Here is a 25,583-nt window from a genome sequence, read left to right on the forward strand (position 1 = left end):
AGCATAGGCGTGCACCAGGGGCGGACTGACCGGTCGGGCACTTCGGACATGGTCCGAGGGCCCGGCCGGGAGGGGGGCCCGCCATCAGGGGGCCCGGCCGCCCCTTTAAATGCTGCAGCCGCCTGAGCGCTCTCTTAAGAGCGCTCAGGCGGCTGCAGCTTCTCACCTCCCCTCCCCGTAGCGTGGCCGAGCTGCTCTGCGTCCGCGGTGCCGGCCGGAGTTATAGGAAGGTGCACACACACTGAGTGTGCACCTTCCTGTCAGTCCGGCCGGGTACAGGAAACAGAAACTCCTGTTCCGCGCGGAACAGGAGTTTCTGTTTCCTGTACCCGGCCGGACTGACAGGAAGGTGCACACTCAGTGTGTGTGCACTTTCCTATCAATCCGGTCGGCACCGCGGACGCAGAGCCTCTCGGCCACGCTACGGGGAGGGGGTAAAAAGAGAGAGGGAGGGAGGGGAGGAGGAGGAGGGGGGGGGGGGGGGGTTAAAAGAGAGAGGGAGGGGGGGGTTAAAAGAGAGAGGGAGGGGGGGTTAAAAGAGAGAGGGAGGGGGGGTTAAAAGAGAGAGGGAGTGGGGGTAAAAAGAGAGAGGGAGGGGGGTTAAAAGAGAGAGGGAGGGGGGGTTAAAAGAGAGAGGGAGGGGGGGTTAAAAGAGAGAGGGAGGGGGTAAAAAGAGAGAGGGAGGGGGGTTAAAAGAGAGAGGGGGGGTTGTTAAAAGAGATGGGTTAAAAGAGAGAGGGAGGGGGGTTTAAAAGAGGGAGGGGGGTTAAAAGAGGGAGGGGGGTTAAAAGAGAGAGGGAGGGGGGGTTAAAAGAGAGAGGGAGGGGGGTTAAAAGAGAGAGGGAGCGGAGGTTAAAAGAGAGAGGGGGGGTTAAAAGAGAGAGGGAGGGGGGGGTAAAAAGAGAGAGGGAGGGGGGTAAAAAGAGAGAGGGGAGTAGGGGGGTAAAAAGAGAGAGGGAGGGGGGTAAGAAGAGAGAGGGAGGGGGTAAGAAGAGGGAGGGGGTAAGAAGAGGGAGGGGGGGTAAGAAGAGAGAGAGGGGGTAAGAAGGGAGGGGGGAGTAAGAAGAGGGGGAGGGGGAGTAAAAGAGGAAGGGGGGAGTAAGAAGAGGGGGAGGGGAGAGTAAGAAGAGGGGGGAGGGGGTAAGAAGAGGGGAGATTAAGAAGAGAGGGGGGAGTAAAGGGGGTAAGAAGAGGGGAGGGGGAGTAAAAAGAGGAAGGGGGAGTAAGAAGAAGGGGGAGGGGGGTAAGAAGAGGGGGGAGGGGGTAAGAAGAGGGGGGAGTAAGAAGAGGGAGGAGTAAGAAGAGGGAGGAGTAAGAAGAGGTGGGAGTAAGAAGAGGGAGAGGGGGAGGGGGAGTAAGAAGATGGGGAGAGTAAGAAGGGGGAGTAAGGAGAGGGGGAGGGGGGAGTAAGAAGAGGGGAGAGTAAGAATGGGGGTAAGAAGAGAGTGGGAGTAAGAAGGGGGTAAGAAGAGGGGGAGGGGGGTAAGAAGAGGGGGAGGGGGGAGTAAGAGGAGGGCAATTGCCCCCTCCCCTGTCCGCAGGCACCGTGCGGGCAGCCGGCAGGGGAGGGTGGAAGAGAGGACCCGGGAGCTCAGCCTGCAGCTCCTCTGGGTCCTTCTTGCGCGAGCACAGATCGTTGCCGCGGTTACCACGGCAACGTTACGGCTCTTGCAAGAGTAAACTCTAGCCCTGGAGCTACGGGCTAGAGTTCACTCAACACTGTGACCACCAGGTATTCCTGGTGGTCGCAGTGGTGAGAGTGAACTTTAGCCCCATAAACACACTGCCCCCACACCATACACATTCACACACTGCCCCCCATACACACACACTGCCCCCACACACACCATACACACACACTGCCCCCACACACCATATACATTTACACACATTGCCTCACACACACACACATACACTGCCCACCCATACACACACAGCCCCCCATACTAACATTGCCACACACATACACAGCCCCCTCGTACACACATTGCCCCACACACCCTACACATTCACACACTACACCCCCTCACACACACTGAACCTTTCACACAGACTGCACCCCTTACACATTGCACCACTGCTCCTATACCCTACTACAGCCTCATATCCCAGCAGACCCCAGGTAAGTTGTCAAACTGTTCTTAAACGGTTTGACTACTTACTCTGGGAGGGGGGCCCGGCCCTCCTGGCACCATAACGACTACACAGAGTAGTAGTGGTTATTGTGCATGGATTATTTCTTTAAATAATCTACGAGTGCCCCAGTAGCCAGCAAGCCAGCCAACCCACAGGCCAGCCAGCCCACAGGCTGGCCAGTAGACAGCCAGCCAGTCTACAGGCCACCAGTTAGGCTTAAAGCCAGCAACCCCACAGCCTGCCAACCGCAGCCAGCAAGCCACAGCCTGCCAGCCAGCAAGCCACAGCCTGCCAGCCGCAGCCAGCAAGCCCACAGCCTGCCAGCCGCAGCCAGCAAGCCCACAGCCTGCCGGCAGTAGCCAGTAAGCCCACAGCCTGCCAGCCGCAGCCAGTAAGCCCACAGCCTTCCAGCAAGCCCACAGCCTGCCAGCCGCAGCCAGCAAGCCCACAGCCTGCTGGCAGTAGCCAGCAAGCCCACAGCCTGCCAGCCGCAGCCAGTAAGCCCACAGCCTTCCAGCAAGCCCACAGACTGCCAGCCAGCAACAGTAATTAAGGTAAGAGGAGCCAACTTGGCCTAGGTATCAGCTATGTTGTGTTGCTATATTGTGAATAGGAACCAGAGTGTTGGAGAGACCCCCCTCCAGGCCCCATTAGACTCCATTGTAGTCTCTAATGGGACCTGGAGGAAATTCTTTCTAACACACTCTCTAAAGGACACTGAGATAGCCTCTGCTAGAATGCTCCCCCCCTCCATGGCCCATTAGCCCTCAATTGTAGTCTCTACTGGGGCCTGGAGGCGACTGTTTCCAGCAGGGACACTGAGATGGCCTCTGTTAGAAAGACCCCCTTCCAAGCCTGTTAGACTCCATTGTAGTCTCTAATAGGGCCTGGAGGGGATTCTTTCTAACACACTCTCTAAAGGACACTGAGATAGCCTCTGCTAGAAAGACCCCCCCTCCATGGCCCATTAGCCCTCAATTGTAGTCTCTACTGGGGCCTTGAAGGGATTATTGCACTTTTGTTCCTTGTGTCTAAAGATTGTGTAGGGTGTGGCTGGAGGCGGTGCATGGAGGCGGGACATGGGTGGCGCTTGCTGCGGAGTATGGGTGGGGCCTGTAAGGGGGCCCTTGATTTATTTTGCCCGGGGGCCCTGAGGGTTCTCAGTCCGCCCCTGGCGTGCACAGCCTATTGCATTAGGGTGTGCACCCTAAAGCACAAACACACGCCGCATGTATGTGTATATATATATATATATATATATATATATATATATATATATATATACACACACACACATATATACATACACTGCTGTGTGTGTGTGTGTGCGCTGTTAGTGTGCTGTGTGAGGGTGCTGTGTGTGTGAGGGTGCTGTTTGTGTGATGTGTGTGTGATGGTGCTGTGTGTGTGAGGGTGCTGTTTGTGTGATGTGTGTGGGTGTCATGTATTTCTGAGGGTGCTGTTTGTGTGTGTGTGTTTGTGAGGGTGTTGTTAGTGTGCTGTGTGTGAGGGTGTTGTGTGTTTGTAAAGGTGCTGTGTGTGTTTGTGAGGGTGCGGTTAGTGTACTGTGTGAGGGTGCTGTATGTGTGTGGGTGCTGTTTGGGTGCTGTGTGTGTGAGGGTGCTGTTTGTGTGAGAGTGCTGTATGTCTGTAGGTGCTTTTTGTGTGTGGGTGCTGTATATGTGTGTGTGTGCTGTATGTTTGGACAGATTGTGGAGGTGGGGCAGATTAGTAAATATCCCCCCTCCCTTCTTACCTTATGTAGGAAGGGGGGATCCTTGCTGCCATGTGCCATCCCTGGTGGTCCAGTGGAGAGTGAACTCTAGCCTGCGGGGCTAGAGTTAACTCCCGTGAGATCTGAGCGTTGCTGCGGCAACGCTCAGATCTCGCCAGAGGAACCTGGCGGAGCTGCTGTCTAGAGCTCCCCGGGTCCTCTCCTGCCTCCCTTCATGCTGCTGTGGGCCGGTGAGGTAGATCTTTGATCTCCCCGCTGGCTCATGGAGGCTTAGAGCAGAGCCGACACTCGGCGCCGGTTCTGCGTGAGCCGACAGGGGAGAATAAAGTCCTGGGGAATAAAGTGTGGGAACCAAGATTCCCACCCCCCCAAAAAAATAATATACACTCCAGTGTGTGTATGTATATATGTGTGTGTGTGTGTGTGTATATATATATATATATACACACACACTGACACGCATACTCAAACACACACACATACACTCACAGACACACACACACTCATACATTCATAGACACACACATTCACAGACACACATATTCACATACACTGACACACATACACATTCACAGACACACATTCACAGATACACATACACTCACACACACACATTCACAGACACACACACGCATTCACACACACACATTCACAGACACACACACGCATTCACACACACATTCACAGACACATTCACAGACACACACACACACACATTCACATACACACACACAGACACACACACATACACAGTCAAAGACACACACACACATAAACAGACACACGCACACACACACACAGTCACAGACACACACACACACACATTCACACACACACAAATTATTATTTTTTTAATAAAAAAAATTTCCACCCAGCCTCCCTACCTGGAGTGCTGGCGTGGACTTGTCCCTGGGGTCCAGTGGGTCGGGCGGCTCTCTCAATATCAGCCGCGGCGAGGGAGCTGTGAGCTTTCTGCTCCCTCTCGCCGCGTGGGCTGTTCCCCCACTCCGTTCCTGCAGGACTCAATCCATAGGCGTGCCGCGGGGATTAGGGTGTGCCCAGGCACATCCGGCACACCCCGTGCGCACGCCTATGCCAGATAGCTTGATAAACAAATGGAGTGGTAGGTTAATTGGCAAGTGCACAGTATTATTAAAGCATATGTGATATAACAGAAAGAAATTTGTTATGAGGACACATATAACCAGATTGTTAATTAAAAGTATTATTTACAGGGGTTAAGAAAATGTAATAAGTATAGTTAGGTGTTAATTAAAGTCTAATATGAAAAGCACTCCAAAGCACCATAACAACAAATGACTGTGTTGCAAAGAGGCCATCGGTTTGTATTCCAGCACACAAGTGCTTATAACATCAATCATTTGCAAAAATAACCACAGCTATAAATCCACACCCTCGCTGGGAAGGAAATTATGGGATATGCAGAAATCAATGGGAAGCCTCTAGATTGATGACATGGGACAGAAATATGATTTGTATGTTTAAAAAATGTTTTCATAATTTGTAAAATGTTTGTTCCATTATCTGTAGTGCATTAACATAATGGGTCATTTCCAGCCTGAACTGTCCCTTCTATTTTTCTAACTATGTTTTCAAATCATCACAATTCCCTATTCAGTGAACAGACCCCATGGACTTTTCAAACTGTAGGATAACAATTCCTGTGTAAACAGCTATTGTGTAGAATAGCAGAATAGTGATGGTTCAGCAAATTCATATTTGAAAAGCTCTGCAGACAGGTTATTGTTGCAGAGGTCTGCTGAGTTCAACAACTGATTCAAGCAAGTTAAGCAAATGTAACTAGTCAACAAGGTGATATAGCCCTCATATGCACTCTTTTATTTAAACTCTTTTCGTTTAATTTTATGGCAAGACAGGAGGCTTCATAATTGCTTATCTTTCTTTACTGAACCTCCCAGCAGCAAATAAATAGTTAACAGTAATGTAAAACAATTCAACCAATCAGAGTGTATAACAGTATTATATGATGTCATCAAGCTCCTCCCATATCCTCTTTCTTTGCGGCTTGCCTCCCAGGTGAGTCTATTCCAATTATGGCTCCTGTTTTTTCTAGCCATTCATGCAATATTTTCATTTCATAACTGCCTTGCTACTAATGTTGAATAAATGTTTTAGCAACTTACACCCTTACAGTTTATCTGAATGTGATTCCTGTATTGTACTGCTGTGCCAATATATAGTATCTTTGTGTTTTGTCTAGTGCTTCCCCTTTAAGACCGAACCGGGTTTATTCCCCGAGTCTGTCACGTCTGGCGGCCGCGGTCTCTCCACATTTCTGAGTGACCGCGGCTCTACCTTCAGCTCTCTTCATTAGTGCCGCGGACTCAACTCCCAGGACTCAACTCCGCGGCTCAATTGCACGTCCTCAGGTTTTCCCGCCCTCCCAGGACTCAACTCCGCGGCTCAATTGCACGTCCTCAGGTTTTCCCGCCCTCCCAGGACTCAACTTCGCGGCTCAATTGCGCGTCCTCAGGTTTTCCCGCCCTTTCGCATCTGCAATTTCTGACGCGCTTCCTCCCGCCCGTTTTGCTGGCGGCGGACATTTTAAACCCGCGGTTTTCTCTTCACTAACAACCGGATAGTTGGTACTCGGCGTTGGATTCGGTAAGTACCCTATTTATTTGAATAAATAACCAACCTAAAGTGCTCACACCTACCTTATGTATTTACTCATTATATTCATTTCTTTTATTAACAGGATTTATACCTGCTATTCTCCTACTACTAATAAAAAAGGCCTTGTGGGTGAACCCCACTTTTTTTTCACTACTACTATTGTGCATTGAATGTCTGTTGTGTGTGACCCCCACCTTTTCACTTCATATACTCAATTCTAACAGGGTGTTTTCTCCACACCATCACTACAGTGAGTGACCCTCATCTGTAAAATATATATTACTTAAAGTGACCCACACTTTACTATTTACAGACATACCCCTGTTAAAGTGTCTGATTATTTATGTGGTAACCCCACTTCTTTTTGGTACAGTGGTACAACCCACTTCTATAATATAGTGGTCTACCCCACTATTGTTTGCCGCCCTACTCAGCAACTAAGTTGATTTGGGTGACCCCCATTTATACATTTTATAAAACATATTTGGGTGAACCCATTTAATATCCTGTCTTACACTATTTGACATAACAAAACATGTCTGACACCAATGAGCCCGCAATTTCTCAGGAACTTAAAGCCTGGCTAGTCTCGACAATTGCCGAATCTATTCCCAAGGCTTTGGCAGCCTTCCATGAAAAAACTGCTGGCAACATTAATCCCACTACACATATACCCTCTGATTCAGAGGACTCTCAGCCCTCAGATCAGTAAATCACTCGTAAACGCCCTTGGAAAGGGAGTAGTATATCTGCGGGCAAGGGCAAGGCTCCTGCCAAGTCCCCAAAATTATCTGTCAACCGCCCCGCCCATACCATTTTTGACCCCTTGGAGGGTTCTACATCTCATAGGGGCGATGAGATTCAAGACTACCTTGGCTATTCTGATGAGGACCCCTCGGCGAATGTGCTAGGGGATACCCCATCGGAATTTGTCAAGGAGACATTTATTACCCAAAAAGACACTGATACAAACACATCCATGCAGAAAACATCCAAACCAGACATCCTCCTGGATGCTTCGGGTGTCCCCCTCTTTGACCCCAGGGTCATCAGACATCCACGTTTGGCCGAATGGGCCACACCGGATCATATCTCTAACTTCTGCAAAATGTGGTTACACAAACCACTTGAAAAAGAAATTAGGGTAAAACTCAGAGCTGAGTGCCCTCGATCTACCATTCCCAACAAGGTGGCTCTCACACCAGAGTTTGACCCACTATTTGTGATCTTCCTCACTAAGACGGGGAAAGATCCTCGCAAGGGCATTGAGCAAGGCCTCAAGACAGCCCAGGATAAACTCCTGGACATCGCTGGCCCTATCATTCAAATTTTCATACTAGCTGACGAAGCTATAGCTAGTGGTGAATTTGACCCTAATACCGTCAGGGAATGGGCCCAGAGAGCCTTATGTTTTCTAGGCAACGCAAATGTTGCTATATCCACTGAGAGACGCAGGGCGGCACTATACAAGTTAGACGCAAAATTAGCCGATCTGAGCTCCCGAGAACTGGGACCAGAGGCCAACGGATTGCTCTTTGGAGATTCATTCATGAAGGATCTCTCCAAACATGTAGCGGTATTCACTACCCTAAATAAGGCCCAATCCTCCTTATGGAGGGTTTTTCGTTCCCAGTCAAGCCGTTTTTCTGGGAGAGCTGGACGTTATTGAGGCCGAACGAACAGCAGAATTGCCTTCACAGGCTACAGGCCTCAACCCTCAGAGAATTACTGGCACTCGGGGCAACTCCGACCCTACCACAGGCAGCTATTCACCAATAGAGGATCTATCCGGCACGTGGATCTGCCTCCTTACGCAGACGCACTGCTCCAGGTAATAAACCTTCCTTCTTTCAATGTACCTATAGCAGGTCGTCTAACCCATTTTTTCCAACAGTGGGAACTGAGTTCACAAGACCTATGGGTCTTACACACAGTCCAGGGGTTCAAAATGGATTTCCTTTCCACTCCCTTCCAGGACACACCACCTACACCACTACGAATGTCTGCATCAGACAACCTGAGACTACAGACAGAATTACACAAACTAGTAAAAAAAAGGGGCAATAAAAAAATCCCCTTTCCCACACACCTTTCTCAGCAATATTTTTCTGATCCACAAAAAAACTGGAGACCTACATCCAATTATCAACTTGAAAGACCTGAATCATTATGTCAGGTATCGTCATTTCAAGATGGAGGGCATCCATCTACTAAGGGACCTCCTCCAGATTCGATCTCACAGTCCCAGTTGCTCGCAATCATCGAGCCTTTCTTCAATTCCTCTGGCAAGAGGAAATTTGGCAGTTCACATGCCTTCCGTTCGGCCTATGTTCCGCACCATGGTGTTTCACAAAACTGATGAAACCAGTGATGGCGTTACTCCAATTGCAAGGAATTCGGTCCATTATATATTTGGACGACATCCTGATAATGGCTCAGGATTCAAACCTTTTACGCCAACACACGGACATGACGACAGCCTTACTACAAAATCTAAGTTTTGTTATAAATTTTCAGAAATCGGCCCTGAAACCTTCTCAGAAGGTTCAGTTTCTCAGATTTCTGATAGACTCCATACAGGCGATATTGCAATTACCCTCCGCAAAAATAAAAAGCCAAGCCATTTACCCAGGACCTTTACATTACCGAGCCATGCAACGGCTCAAGACATACTACCTTCACCGCTCCACCTCCTACGATCAATACATCTGCCTAACAGACGAGGTTCGTATAGAACTTCACTGGTGGCTCCACAACATGGAAGCCTGGAATGGCAAAGCCATCTTCGGATCGCAACCAGATTTCATTCTGGAATCCGACGCCAGTCTCCTGGGTTGGGGCGCTACCTGCTCCGAACGGTCCAAAGGGGGCCAATGGTCCGCCTCCGAGCAAGCACTGCACATCAATTGCCTAGAATTGATAGCAGGATCTTTTGCAATTCGCAGTTTCGCAAAAGATTGTTTCAATTGTTCACTAGTACTACGCATGGACAACGTTTCTGCAGTACGTTATGTGAATCGCTTAGGAGGTTCCTGTTCCAAGCTACTATCCGACCTTACCAAGGAACTCTACCAATTCTGCCTAGATAGAAATCTCTCTATCAGAGCGGAATACCTTCCAGGCATGGACAACCTAGTCACAGACTGGTTTTCCCGCCATTGGAGGGACGTAAGCGACTGGCAATTGGCCCCCTGCCTATTCTATCAAATTCACTGTCTTCGTGGGCCCCTCTCACAGGACCTATTTGCGTCTCGGCTAAATCGGCAGATGGAGGCCTTCTTCAGCTGGCTCCCGGATCCCCAATCCCGGGCAGTCGATGCCTTTCTACACCCTTGCCTGGAGAAAGGCGCATATGCGTTCCCACCTTTTTCCATGATCCAATGCACCCTTTACCGGGTCAAAGCTCTAGTAGTAACGATAGTCATTGTCACTCCTCTATGGAGAGCCCAGACTTGGTTCCCAACCCTACTAGAACTATCTGCGAATTACCCAATTCTACTACCTCGTCTCACCGACATCCACAGGGACCCAGCAGGGCTCTGTCACCCACTCGCCCTTCAAGGTCGGCTCCAACTTGTGGCTTGGACCGTTTCAGGGGATCCTGGAATGTCTCGGGACTTTCGGAAACAGCTCAAGCTCTCCTATGGGACTCATGGGCCCCAAGTACTAGACAAGCTTACCTCGCTGCATGGCGAACTTGGGTCAGCTGGTGTTTGGAAAGGGATACCGATCCCTTTTCAGCATCTTTGACGATCATTCTAAATTTCCTATCTACCCTTTTTGACCAAGGCAAATCCTATAGATCTATTAAAGTTTTTAGATCTGCTATTTCTGCGGCCCATAACCCTATTGATAATGCATCAATAGGAAAACACCTGTCGGTTTCTAGACTTTTAAGAGGAATCAGGCTGGCCAGACCCCCTCTTCCTAAATACTCCAATTTCTGGGATATCACTCAAGTTTTTTCCCTTTTAGAATCCTGGCCCTCTAATGTGAATTTGACCTTGCGTCAACTCTCTGCCAAACTGGCCTTACTCCTATGTATGGTATCCTTCCGTAGGGTCTCAGACATTTGAGCTTTCGATTTCCACACCATCGTCTTCTCACCTGAAGGCGTTACATTTCATATTACCAGGCGTACTAAGACTAATTCATCATCTGTTTTCTACCCTTATTTTCCAAATAGACAGTCACTCTGTGTGGCGCTCTGCGTAAGACATTACATAGATGCCACAACCACTCTAAGTCCATCTACAGGACCCCTTCTCGTGTCCTATGTCAAACCACACAAACCGGTGTCGGCCCCCACCGTTGCACGGTGGATCAGATGGATACTTGCTCAAGCAGGTGTTGACTCCACTTTTGGAGCACACTCAGTCAGAGGAGCAGCCGCATCCTCAGCCTTTCGTGCGGGTAGCTCCCTCTCAGACATTTTGTCCTCTGCGGATTGGTCCAGTGAGTCTACCTTTGTACATTCTATTTCAATCCTATGCCACATGCTGCATCTTCTATTATTTAGGAGCGTTAAAACAGCAAATATGAAGCCTCCTGTCTTGCCATAAAATTAGGGATTATTCTAGCTTTAGTGACTGAATAATATAAATTTTATTAACGACAGGAGGCAAATATTTTCCCTCCCTTCTTTATACCCACCCTAAGGTAAGTTACTCATAAGTTTTAGTCAATCCGTTTCCGCACACACTTATACACCACCTGTCATAGGTTCACGACACACACTCTAACCTAGAGTTAAAAAAAACTTCAATATACTTTACATGAAAGGTATTAAAATTGTTGTTCCTAATGTGCATACTATAAATTGCATTCATCTAGTATGAGAACCTTTACTCTCATGATTTTCTTCTTTTTCCCTTAGTGTGAAAAAATACCAACACTTCGGATATTTGGATCCTCAATCACGTTGAAAAGTTTATATGGTTGACTACATCAGGATCTCGACTTAGTCCACAGTTTATAATTACGGTTTACATGATTGACACTCGTATCGTCGGCTACAGCAAGAAAGAGGATATGGGAGGAGCTTGATGACATCATATAATACTGTTATACACTCTGATTGGTTGAATTGTTTTACATTACTGTTAACTATTTATTTGCTGCTGGGAGGTTCAGTAAAGAAAGATAAGCAAATATTCGCCTCCTGTCGTTAATAAAATTTAGATTATTCAGTCACTAAAGCTAGAATAATCCCTAATTTCCCATGAACTTTTCCAAATCTCCCTAAAATATTTTTGGTCAATCTTTATTACAGTCACACTAATTAATGTTATCTATTTAGTTACATGTTATTGTTATTCATTTTATGTCATGATAATATATATACATGTTAAATATAAAGAGGAACTAAAACTTCCCCAAAATGTACATCATCGAATAAAACATTGAAAATCAGCTATAACTTTCATTAACCTTTTTTCATGAGATGTTCAGTTTTGATTGCACATGAAGATGAGAAATAGAAACACTGTATGTGGTCCACTCTGCAGACTGCCATGTGCAAAGGACAGAGTTTATTACAATGATTGAGAGGGAGCCAAGAATTCAGAATAAAGAGGTACGGTTTTCTGCATTTAATTTTATTTTTCATACCCAATGGATATATATTTGTTAAAGCAGGGATATGTAAATATATTACATAAAAATGTGGGGAGTGACAGTTCCTCTAAGTATACAGTACTATCCGGTCATTTTTATTGAAACAAAATGAAATAACTCGGTAAATGCTAAACAGACACAATAAAAATGACAACAGTACATTGAGAATATAATACATTGTGTTCCTTAGCAGGGCTGGACTGGGAAAAAAATGTGGGATTGCATGTGCGTAGAGTGAGTTAATTGTGATGTGGTGTTTTGTGTAAATGTCAGTTTCAGTTGTGGAGTGTTTGAGGTGTAATATGTATGGCTATGGGTTTAGAGAATGAGAGAGTGTGAGTATAAGGGATGTGTGCATCGGGGGCCTGTAGTGTATGTGTGTATAGATGATGTAGTGTGTGTAGGGGTTGTAAAGTGTGTGTGTTTAGGGAAAGTACTGTGTGTTTGCTTACTGGGGATCTGGTGTGTATGTCATTAATGTAGTGTGTGTAGGTGGTGCAGTGTGTGCCTATAGGGAATCTATTGTGTGCGTAAGAGATCTAGCGTGTATGGAGGCAGTGGTGTATTTTGGATCTATGCTGCCCTAAGCATGACAGAACTCGGGCACACTCTAATTTACATTTGTCCCACCCCTTCCTGTCAATGCAACACCAGATACACTGACATACACACACTGATTTGACACAATCTGACAGACAAACACAATCACTGATTAACTCACAGACACACAGTGACAGACACACACAATCACTGACAGACACGCACACACGCCTTTCTCTTAAAAAGCTGTGTTTAAATTACTAAGCCTGCAGGGAGGGACTATACTTAATAAGCTGTAGTTGTTCTGGTCGCTACAGTGTCCCTTTAACTATATAAATATCCATCTTCCTATCCTGCCCCTATACATCAAAATATAAAATAAAGTATAGTACCCACCCAAGTAACCCCCTCAAGTCCATTAGGAAAGTAAAAGAGTCAGCCCTAACATTTAAAAACAAATAAGTAGAGAAAAAGAAAACATTCAGATTTTCTCAATGAGATTCAACCACTGAATTTTAAATTGTATATCTACTGTAATTTTCTGAAACTAAAAATAAATGTCAGAGGGTGTAAACAAAACATTAATTGGCTGAATGCATCTTCAGTCAGTAGGGAAATTGATTCCCTTCTGAAATGTCTAATGCATAGATAAACAGGAAAAGGTCTGCAGTGCTGGGGTACAGGGTGGCTAGAAGGTTGGAGGAGATTTTAAACTAGTGATAGGGGGAGGGTCATAGCAATCTACAAAATGGAGATAGGACAGAAAGGAGATAGGCTTTAGCTCAGTACAAGGGGGGCAGAGACGGGGGATGCTAATATTAAATGCATGCTTACTAATGCAAGGAGCCTAAATAACAAAGTGGGGGAACTAGAATTAATATGAAAAATTGCAAAGTGTGTTAGCACTCAATCAGATTATAGGTGTCATTATCTTTGCCACCCCCTCAGACAACAAAATGAAATATCCAAAATAGGAACATTGATACCGCACTCAACATGAAGAAAATATCAAGATTTATTCACAGAACATTGCCATATACCTGAATACAGCTCCAATTTCTATATCATGAGAGTGAAGATATATAATCTTGAAGTGACAAGTGACAAAAAAATTAAAATGCTTAATATGTGACTAAAGTGCTAATATTAATAAAATACACTATCAACCTTCCTATATGTACAAATCTGTATACTAGTGGCAATAGCATACACTAAACAGTATGACATAATAGGCATTACTGAAAAAAGGTTGGATGAGACACATGACTGGGCAGTTAACTTAAATAGGTACATACTATTTAGGAAGGATAGAAAAAACAGGAAAGGTGGTGAGGTATGTTTGTATGTCAACTGTGAGTTAAAGCCAAATCTCAAGCAAGTGGAATGTGATGAGGAAAATGTGGAAGCATTAGGGGTAAATATCTGCTTGGGGCAAAAGAAGGGACATCAGTTATCGGTATAAGTTATAAACCACGTAATGTTAATATTGATGAGGAAAAACAGCTGTTTTTGAGCAAATTGAGAAAGCTGCAAATCTGGGTAACATGTTAATTATTGGAAATTTTAATTACCCGGACATAAATTGGGACAGAGGGACTAGTAATTCAGCAAAGGCAATTAGGTTTTTGAACTTGTTTAATGACACCTTCATGTCACAACTTGTACAAGCACCAACTAAAAAGGACGCTTGTCTGGACCTGGTTCTAACAAACAATGTTGATCTTTTAAGCAACATTCAAGTAGGTGAACACTTGGGAAATAGTGATCACAATATAGTGTCTTTTAAAATAAAATAAATAAAACTAAAGCACGTGGGGAATACTAAAACATATCATTTTAAAAAGACCAATTTTAATAAGTTAAGGACTGCTTTACAATATATTGACTGGAATAAACTCTTTAGTGAAAAGAAGACTGAGAATAAATGTAATCGCTTCAAACAAATATTAGAAAGGTACATTTCTCAGTATGTACCATTGGGTAATAAATATAAACAAATGGAAACCAATGTGGCTTAGTGGGAAAGTGAATCAAGAAATTAAAAATAAGAAAAGGGCACTCAAAGCTTTTAAATTGTATGAATGAGAGGCATCCTATAAGGAACTTCTTTCTACCGTAAGAATAATAAGGATGTGGAGTTCTGTGCATGAAGATATGGTTTTATCAGAATCTGTACAGATGTTTAATTGGCAACTAGATGCATACTTGCAAAAAAAATTCATTAAATCATATCATTTTTCAAATGTAGGGTAATAGCTTCTTGATCCAATGATAAATCTGACTGCCATTCTGGGGTCAAGATGGATTTTTTTTTCTTAGTTTGTTGCAAAATTAGAAGTGCTTCAAACTGGGCTTTTTTTTGCCTTCTTTTGGATTAACAGCAAAAAAAAAAAAAAAAATGTGAGGAAGGCTGAACTTGATGGACACCAGTCTCTTTTCAGCCTTTGTAACTATGTAACCATGAAGATAAAGTTTTAACAGTCAAAGCAAATTGGGAGGCAAGACAGCATCCATTTTTTTCTTCAGATTTTCTAATAACTGAAACTTTTTCTGAAGCAAAATATATAAGACATTGGCAATCCCTGTTTTTTTGTACAATTACTTTCTGTACACAAAAGGCTGTGTTTTTTAATTTGCAAATGCAAACTAAGAATTATAAGTACTTTAATGTGTAAAGATTTTTTTTTTTTTTTTAAACAAGCTCTCAATTACTGATGTAGTTCTAGAAGGTCAAATACCATACTTTGATTGAATAGCATTTGAACTTAAATTAGTTTTATTATACAGGTTAAAAACAACAAATGCTTTATAAGTAAATCATAAACTAATCCCAAAATGGGATTGTTTAATATGAAGTTCTTTTCATTTGGGAAGTCTCTGCATTTTTTTAAGAACATGTTTTCATGCAGGGTAATAACCAAATATGGAGATACGGTGATATACTTAACTTAAATTGTCCATTTTCTGCACCAACATCTTCTAGACAGCATACTTATCTGGCTGCTAGTGTCTTCACCTGACATGATTTGTTGTCACTACTGTTTTCTCAGAAGGGTACAAACGAAGTATATGGGAATGTCCTGCAATACAACTGGATCTTTCATAGATAAAGATGCATATGTGTTACAAAGTGCCATAGGCACCTATTGTGCATTGAGTGAAATGCCAATTTCCATCAGCCACTGACACACAGCTGATGGGAAATAGTTGGGGGAAAAAAACTCCACCTTTTGTCAAAGACTGCCAAAATTAGGAATTACATGAGACAGAGCATTCATTACTTTTTCTTGTTTGTATCGTTTGATACTACTAAAAAGATTCTATCTTTGTAAAAAGCTCAAAAGTGACAGAGCAACTTTAAAGCAAAATTACATATACATTACCTAGAGCAGGGGTCCTCAAACTCCGCCCCCCCCCCCCCCAGATGTTGCTGAACTACAACTCCCATGATTCTTTGAATTACATAGCTAACCAGAAACATCTGGGGGGCCAGAGTTTGAGGACCCCTGACCTAGAGTAATAAATTAACACCAAACAACATTCAACCACCAGATGGTACTACTTCTAAAGAGGCTACATAGTTACATAGTAATCTAGGCTGAAAAAGACTCAAGTCTATCACGTTCAGTCTTTAAAGAACATCTTTTTATGCTGCTAATCAAAAAAATTAATATTTAAGAAATGGTCAATTATGCCATACAAAGGGAAAAAATATTGTGGAGTCATTAATGGCAATCAGATGTCTCTTTAGATGAAGGGTTGCAGCTAAAGACCCTCTTCAGGGCAGAGTTACCATTACGTCATAACTTGTGTTTTATTTATTCTTCAAAGATCCTGAAAGAAGACATGTCTGCTTGCATGGTGGTGGTATGAGTATGTGTCTAAACATGTGCTGTGAATAGGTTAACGAGCAAAACATCTTATTTGCATTCAAAATAGATTACCAACAGAAAAATACATTCTGTGATTATTACTCCTTTTATTTTAATTCTAAAATAATACTCTCAATTTTAATAAAAAAAAAGAAATGGGAAAAACTGCAATCATTGTTTCTATTTTAACTGACACACTCATATTACTTAGCATCTACATAACATTATACAATGTGTTCAAAATATACCAGCTTTATAACTGAAGCAGACATATGGGAAAATTATACTTTAAAACAGTGGGGGGTAAACATTAAACTGACATGGTAGAAAAAAAGAAAGTAAAAAATATGCAATTAAAAATCCTCACAGCATGAATTAAACTCCAATTTTGTTTCCAGTTTTTGTGTATATTTATAAATTCTTAAATTAATGTTCATCCATTTTCAACCTATGGTAATTTATTGCATTTATTGGTACATAAATACAATATTTAAAAATGAGTATATACACTATGTTGTTGTTGTTTTTTTCATTATAGAACTAATTACTATCAAGGAATGATCTGTTTGCTTCCACTGCAAGGATGGTGCTGCTTACAGCAACATGGCCTCCTAGTGCAGGTGAAGATGATTTGGTGAACACATACAGGAGATTTTAAAACTTCCAGGAGATTTTGCATCATACTAATCCCACATAAGAACTGCACAATGACAAATAGGCACATTTATTAAATACATCCCCTCAGCAATCAACTAAATCATGACAGCAAAACAAAGTTACATGGGTTTCATGACTAAAGATATTAGGGTTTATCAGATACACTCACTAATGAGATGATTGTTGATTGCAATACTTCCTAATATCAGGAGATACAGATGGAGGACAAGAGTGCCCCAAGCCTCAGACAGAATCATTATTAATACAAAGACATGCATGTGCAGAAGATAAGGATTTATGATCATTATTTTGCAGCACTAGTTCAACCATAGTCCACTAAATTCACACATTTGCAAATGGAGTCCATAAATTTAAACATCATTAAAAACAAATGCTGGAATTCTTAATTTTCTTTTTAAAAATTACAGAATAAATATTTAAAGAAAAGATCAGCTCAGATGAGAATTTAATCTGGTTGATAATGTAAAGGCTTATCCTAACGGAATAAATGTGATTGGCTGGAATAGCACAGCCAATCAAATATTGCACTTTATCTCAACAGGTGTTTTGTTTTTTTTTCAACTTGGCTACTGGAAATCCAGAAAGGTCTACGATTAATCACTCGAAGATAATAGGTGATATCTATTAGTTGCAAAGATTTAGACACCGAGTTAATCATTGTCCAGATGAATTATTGTTTTGCTTTACACTTGGAGCAGCTGTCATGAAACCCATAGAGGAGCACTTTAAAATATCTCAACGCTGCCCTATTAGATGTTTGATCAATATAGAGTAACCGGCGTTATTGATTGCATGCAAGTTACCTGATCAATAACTGCAATTCCTGGATGAAACTTTATTAAAATCTTTCATAAAACAGTAATGAAAACCTTGAACCAGCATATATCTGAGTATGTATATTGATGCTCTGTCCCCGATGAGCACTGCATCTTATTAAAGTGAACTAATTACTAGAACATGCTTATCCTGTAGAAATCATTGGGTAAACTGTACGAATATATAAAGTTAGGAAAGTTTGAGCACTCTCTCAAGTTTTTTCTCATAAAATTGGTTTCTCAAAAAAAAAAAAAGTGGTCTCCATTAATTCATTATGTATTTTTTTTTTTTTTTTATACACATGCCTGCTTTAAAACACGAAGCACAAAAGTCGATTTATAAAGTGATTTGTTTGGCTGAAGCAACACAAATAACCTACAGATAAAATGTCATTTCAATAAGAGATAGTGAAATAAAATAGGATGGCATCATTTTTGTTTTGTGAACCTGTACTTAAAAGACAATTACTACTTCCTGAATTCCTTTTTACAAAATGGTTACAAATGTTAATCTTACCACCAGTCCCAATGTACAGCGCTGCGGAATTTGTTGGCGCTTTATAAATAAAATAATACACAAGACGCATCAGTTACTGATTCTCGTGGAATGAGAAGCCTAATGTATTACAATGCTTCGCAAAAAATGCAAGAGTACATATTACCTACTATTTATCTGTAATGAGTTTCACTGTTATGAAATCATAAACATGTTTCTCGAGGTAAGAATACGTGTTATTGCTGCCTTATGAGAAATAAATATGAGCACTAACTCATTTGAGAGATCTGGTCCTTGCTGCCTCAGCAGGTCCTTAATAAATGATGTTTCATAATTGTCCCAGCAAAGTTACTATGAGGCTAAGAATGCAGGTACTTCCTCCTATAGCCCTCTAGTGGCCAAGGCCGCAATCAGCAAAACAATGAGAAAAGCAAAACTTGAAGCACATTGACAAAAAGTACTCATAGCCTTCTAGTAAGAATAATCAATGGCTTTTGCAAACACATTAAAAGTAAATGTAATTTGAAAATGACATTTTCTGTCTCCTGGTCTTATTACAATCTAGCACGGTTATTCACTAAAGGAGGTATTATTTTTTATGAATTGTTCAGAGAATCCAACATTTTAGGAAAGTAGACGGATAGAAAACAATATCCAGTTCCACTATTTTTACACCTCATTTATTCTCTGGTCAGTTTGTTAAGTTTGCCAGTTTAGTGAATATCTCTGAGCATATTCTGTTTTGCACATTATTTTTTTATTCATTGTTTTTTTTTTATTTCAAGCAAGTTTTACATCATTATATTCTTACTAAATGCAAAAAAAAAAAAAAATAGAAAAAAAAAATAATAAAAGAACTTTCTGCTGCTACGTAAATTGGACAAAACATAGAAACACAAGTTACAGTAACACAACAGTACACAACACACAAGTATAAAGGTAATACATATTTAGTGAAGTATATGATTCATCATTTAATTAGTACATGGCTGATAATTGTTTTATTATTTACATACATCTGAATAACTGGTTTATTATGCTGTGGAATGCAATGAGAACCATAACACTGTCCAAAAAAACCAAAAACAATTATTATACTGCTAAATCACTGCAAGACATTGCTATAAACCGCTAGCTGCTAGTGTGCACAGTGTTTATAACAGCGAGTTGGGGGATAATGGGTACATTCTTTAAAAGCTGGTAATGTATACATTGCCTATAACGGCTGGTTAGTAGTGTATACATTGTTTATAAGCTAGTTAGCTTTTATTGTATACCTTGTTTCTAAACAGCTAGCTGGTAGTGTATACATTGTCTATAACGGCTAGTTAGTATTGCATACATTGTTTATAGGCTAGTTACATAGCAGTGTATACATTATTTCTAAACAGGTAGTTGGTAGTGTGTGCATTGTTAACAACCAGCTAGCTGGCAGTGTGCACACTGTCTATAGGCTAGTTAGATAGTAGTGTATACATTGTTTACAAACAGCTAGCTGGCAGTGTGTACACTGTCTATAGGCTAGTTAGATAGTAGTGTATACATTGTTTACAAACAGCTAGCTGGCAGTGTGTACACTGTCTATAGGCTAGTTAGATAGTAGTGTATACATTGTTTACAAACAGCTAGCTGGCAGTGTGCACACTGTCTACAGGCTAGTTAGATAGTAGTGTATATATTGTTTACAAACAGCTAGCTGGCAGTGTGTACACTGTCTATAGGCTAGTTAGATAGTAGTGTATACATTGTTTACAAACAGCTAGCTGGCAGTGTGTACACTGTCTATAGGCTAGTTAGATAGTAGTGTATACATTGTTTACAAACAGCTAGCTGGCAGTGTGCACACTGTCTACAGGCTAGTTAGATAGTAGTGTATATATTGTTTACAAACAGCTAGCTGGCAGTGTGCACGCTGTCTACAGGCTAGTTAGATAGTAGTGTATACATTGTCTACAAACAGCTAGCTGGCAGTGTGCACGCTGTCTACAGGCTAGTTAGATAGTAGTGTATACATTGTTTACAAACAGCTAGCTGATGGTGTGTACATGCAGTACAACTCACCTGATAGAATAGGACAGTCTCTCCCAGTACATTAATGCCTTAAGCAGGCAGGATTTCACACATTTCCCACAGGCTTGGCAGGAAAGATAACGTTATACATGGGAAGCAGAGCAGTGTTCAATCCAAAGGGGAAAAAAATCCTTTCAGCAATAAGAAGCTGTTGCCAAAGTTACATAGATCCAGTTATTTGAAGGCAAGCTTGGTCAATGAGCAGTGAACCACGGCATCCTAGTAATCCGGTTGTATCACAGGCTGCTGTCACCTCTCTGTTACACACACATTCTCTGCCTCTTTGCTCTCTTTGCTCTCTTGCCTGGTGTGTGGAGTTGTGGAGAGTCAGCCGGGCAGCAGCAGAGGAGGAGGGGTTATTGGAATTGGTGTGTGTGAGTCCATTGCTAAACCAATGAACTGATACTTCTCCCTCTCCAGGATTCTAGGGATACGTAGCCTGCCTTCTGCTGTTAGAGTGCTGGCACTCATTTTGTTTCTTACTAATTTTCTTTGTGGACACTCTCAAAGGCATATTACTCTTTTCTCTCTATACACACTTTGCGGCTGTATTCTAAGATGACAGAACATAGGGAATGTTTTCATTCAAATTACTAATAAACTGTGGGACTCATTACAGAATTGTCTTTTGGCTGAAAAGCTTTTCTTTGTTATTTGCTTTTGATCAGTGAAAATCATTCACAGAGGTTTACTTGCTGTTTTCATTTCAGTAGCACTCTAATGGAATGAATAATTGCTTAATCCTGAATAGATACAACCCTAATTTTATTCATTCACTTGGGTTTGGTTGCATTGTAAAGGTAAACTTTTTGGCAAAGTGTGGCAAAGGGCTAGAGCTGGAAGAAGAATCATTAGTTTGTTCCTTAGTTGGTTTCCCCACATTAAACTTGTAAAACATTGCCAAATGTGTTAGTGCTATATAAATGCTAATAATAATAATAATAATAATTTAGATCATATATAGTTCTTCCATAGACTTGTTTTTGTACTTGTGCAAGTATATATAAGTGCAACAGACATGATTTCAGTCAGATTTGTCACTAGACAACTTTGTGGTGGTATGCTTAGTTGGGTTATCAAAACCTCCCTGACTGGCCAGTCTATTCTCCTGCTGTGTGGCCAAGCCAAGCAGGAGAGATTAACCTGGCCAACCCTGAGCTTTAAAAGAGAGGCTGTACTTGGTCTCCCTCGTCACTATTGTATCAGATCATTGCTGTGAGTTACCATGGCCAGGGCCGACGTGTCCTATAGGCAACGTAAGCGTAAGCCCTTGGGACGCCAGGTTTGGGTGACCCGGCAGTCACTCAATGCAGCGTGGCCAGGTGGTGTCGACCGTGCGGTACAGGACTGACAGGTGTGGACCACCGGCTGGACTGACAGGAAGTGCTCACTCAGTGATAACACTAAGGAGGGAGAGCAGGAGGAGAGGGAGGACCACCAAAGGGGGGAAGGAGGAGAGGGAGAACCACTAAGAGGGGGGAGAGGAGGAGAGGGAGGAGAGTGAGGACTAAGAGAGGGGGAAGGACCATTAAGGGGTTGCGGGAGATGGAGGACCACTAAGGGGGAGAGGGGGAGTGGAGAGGACCACTAGTGGGGGGGAGACTACTAAGGAACAGGGAGGGGAGTGGAACACTGAGGGACAGGGAAGAGAGGGGAGAAACCACTAAGGGACAGGGGGCAGAGGAGAGAACTAAGGGACAGGGAAGATCACTAAGGGACATGAGGGGAGGTGAAAGCACTAAGGGACAGGAGGAAGGAGCTCTGAGGGACAGGTGGGGAGAGCAGTAATGGACTGGAGGGGATATCACTAAAGGACAGGGGGGCAAGGGAGAGCACTAAGGGACAGGAGGGGAAGGGAGAGCCCTAAGGGACAGGAGGGGGGAGCTCAGAGGGACAGGTGGGGAGAGCACTAATGGACTGGATGGGAGAGGATATCAGCACTAAGGGACAGGAGGGGAGGGGAGAGCACTGAGAGACAGGAGGGGAGAGAACAATAAAAATAAAAATAGAGCTTCTCCACTCTGAGCCCCTATCCTACCCGACAAATCCTCTCTTTCATACTACACACATACACAATGCATCCTTACACATACACAGAAACACACAATGCATCCCTACACACACACAGAGAAACATACAATGCATCCCTACGCGAACACAGACACACCGAAACACACAATGCATCCTTTATGCACACTGTTAAGACACCTTTTTGTCTTAATAAGTAAGTCACCGTTTAGTCTACCTTCCCCTCTCACCGTATCAAGTCCTTGTTCGTATACTGTATAATCCACGAACCATAACCAGGGGAAGTAGTAATCTCTCGAGTAACGATATCCACCAAACGGCATAAGTTCCCAATAATAGTCCTTGAGCGTAAATAAGAATCCCCCCAATAACGAGACTGAAGCTCCGTGTTGAGGGTCAAAACAAGATCTGAGGACTGGAACATCCAGCCTGCTTTTTATTAGGAAAAGGCACACACAGGGCACTCCCAGGGGGAGGATGAAAATAACCAATTATACACAGGGTAACACCCCCACCTCTCCTCCCCTCAGATAATCACATAACACAATTATACTGTACAATAATTTACCCCAGTTATGGATGTACCCCAAAACCAGGGGGTACACCTTTGAGTCCAGCACCGCTTGAAAGGTCTTGGTTAGGGGAACACTCTGTCCAAATCTCAGCCCATTCGGTTAAGGGGTTCGGGAGTTATGGATGATTGAAGTTTTGACCGACTGCACGGATCTTCTAGCCGAAAAGAGTTCCACAAGTTTTGGCCCTGCAGTCGGTCTCCGTTCGCCGGTTAAAATCATATGAAATCCTCATAATCCACAACTATCTCCGAGTTCGCTGGATTCCCCATAGCCGATTACAAGTAACTACCGAATGGCTCGTCGTTCGGTAGTTCCAACACGAACTTCTGGGTGTATGGAGGTCTCAGCGGTGTTCGCCTGTTTGGGTATCCGTTTTTAGTTCCACGCGTTCACAGGCAAACACCGCTGTTCGCACGCAAGATGGCCGCGAACACGTGCAAAAGTCCCAAAATGGCGGCCACCCATATGTTAGACATGGAGTTCGTGCGAAATGAGGTGAACGGCTGGAAAACAGGCTGGAACGGTAGAACATGCTTTATAACATCACAAATCAGTCCTTTAGACGGATGGCCTAAAATAGTCGAATCCACGAAAGTACCAGACAGACGGATGGTTCCGTCACACACACACTGCTTCTATTACACACACAGAAACAAAATGCATCTGGTGGTAAGTAGGCAATTCAGTATATTATTAGTGGCACTAATCTATAATTTACCTCACATTAAAGGGCCACTATAGTCACCAGAACCACTACAGCTTAATGTAGTGATTCTGGTGTCAATGGCCTGTTCCTACAGGCTTTGTAATGTAAGCACCCTGCCTTTTCAGATAAAAGACACTCTGTGCAGCACTGGCATTGGCCCATATGACAGATCATATTGGTGGTTTATTGTGATGTCACATGGTGCGCAGAACATATGGGGGGAGGCAAATTTATTGTTTGCCTAGGGCAGCAAAAATCCTTGCACCTGCCCTGACCACAGCAATCCTCTGACACTGTCCCTGGCTCCAGCATGCTGCATCTCCCACCAGATCAACAGGGAAAAGTATTCTTCCCTCCCTGGACCAATCTAAGCCCCAGGAAGGAAGGAATAAACTTTAATGTATTTATTTTTTAATCATTTATTTAATACAGCCTTTCAGCCACCATAACCACTATTACTCCAATATAGTCCATAGACCTCACTATAGCCCTACTCCCCATTATATCCCTTGCTATAGCACCTATCCACCCTCTACCATTTCTGTTACCACACTACAGCCACAGTGACCACACTATAATCCCTATCAAATCACTACAGCTCCTGTCAACCCACTACAGCACCTGTCCTCCCACTATAGCCAATATATATCCACCCCACAGTTGTCCTTATTATCCCACTGCTAACTCTATTCCCCCCACTACAGTCTGTACCCCTTCTACAGTCTCTGTCACCCCATAATATCAGCATCATAATAGTCCCTCTGTCAACCCCATAATATCAGTATCATAATAGTCCCTCTGTCAACCCACAGCTCCTGTCATTCCACTACAGCCCATTTCTCCCAACTATAGTCCATCTCTCCCCACTACAGACCCTGTCACACTACTAGAGCCCCTACCCGCTCTATAGCCACTATCCAACTGCTATAACCCCTATAATCCCACTATAACCCCTAACCTTTCTCTACAACTCCTATTTCCCCAACACATCCCCTATACCTTCACTAGAGCCACTATATCCCCCACTAAAGCACATATTCCTCAACTACAGACCAAATGCAACAAGCAACCACCCAAGACACAAAACCCCACGAGTAGCATTTCTACAAACATACATCAACACAGGCAGTCTCCATACACATACACACACCTTCTCTAAGCCCTATGCCCCTTATCAACCAACTACCTACATAGTCCCATTCACCATTCAATCATACCACAAATCAGTTGTATAAGTGTATTTAATATTCCAAAGTTTGTGTATATATGTATGATATATATGTATGCAAATAAATACAGGGGCGTACCGTAGAATTTGGCACCAGGGGTGGGTCCTATTTTTGGCACCCCCTGCCTTCCCCCCCAACTTTTAAATTTAAAAAAACACTTGCACATTTTTTTACATTTATTTAGCACTGAGTGTTTGTGTGTTTGAATGTAAGCATGTTTTTGTATGAACTACGTGAGTGAATGTAGGGGTGTGTTTGTATGTAGTGTTGGCGTTTGAATGCAGTGCTGCGGTTTTATATAGGGGGGGGGGGAGGGGCACATAAGATACCACAGTCAGAACTGGGGGTGGGTGGCACTAATACTTTTCACTAGGGGATGGGGTAATGTGCTGTCATTGGCTATCTGATCAGACAACAAAGTTGTATAAA

At 43.1% G+C, this 25,583-nt stretch overlaps 1 protein-coding gene across 1 annotated transcript in view; it reads right to left on the bottom strand.

The window, feature by feature from the left end:
• The window catches only part of SEMA5A (semaphorin 5A), a 503,768-nt gene extending 482,841 nt beyond the window's left edge, over positions 1–20,927 (bottom strand). The window contains exon 1 of the mRNA XM_063451928.1: positions 20,608–20,927. The gene's annotated coding sequence lies outside the window, so the exon portion shown is untranslated. The remainder of the gene's footprint in view (positions 1–20,607) is intronic.
• Positions 20,928–25,583: the final 4,656 nt, after the last annotated feature.

This window comes from Pelobates fuscus, chromosome 4 (genome assembly GCF_036172605.1).
Source record: "Pelobates fuscus isolate aPelFus1 chromosome 4, aPelFus1.pri, whole genome shotgun sequence".
NCBI classification, from domain to species: Eukaryota; Metazoa; Chordata; class Amphibia; order Anura; family Pelobatidae; genus Pelobates; species Pelobates fuscus.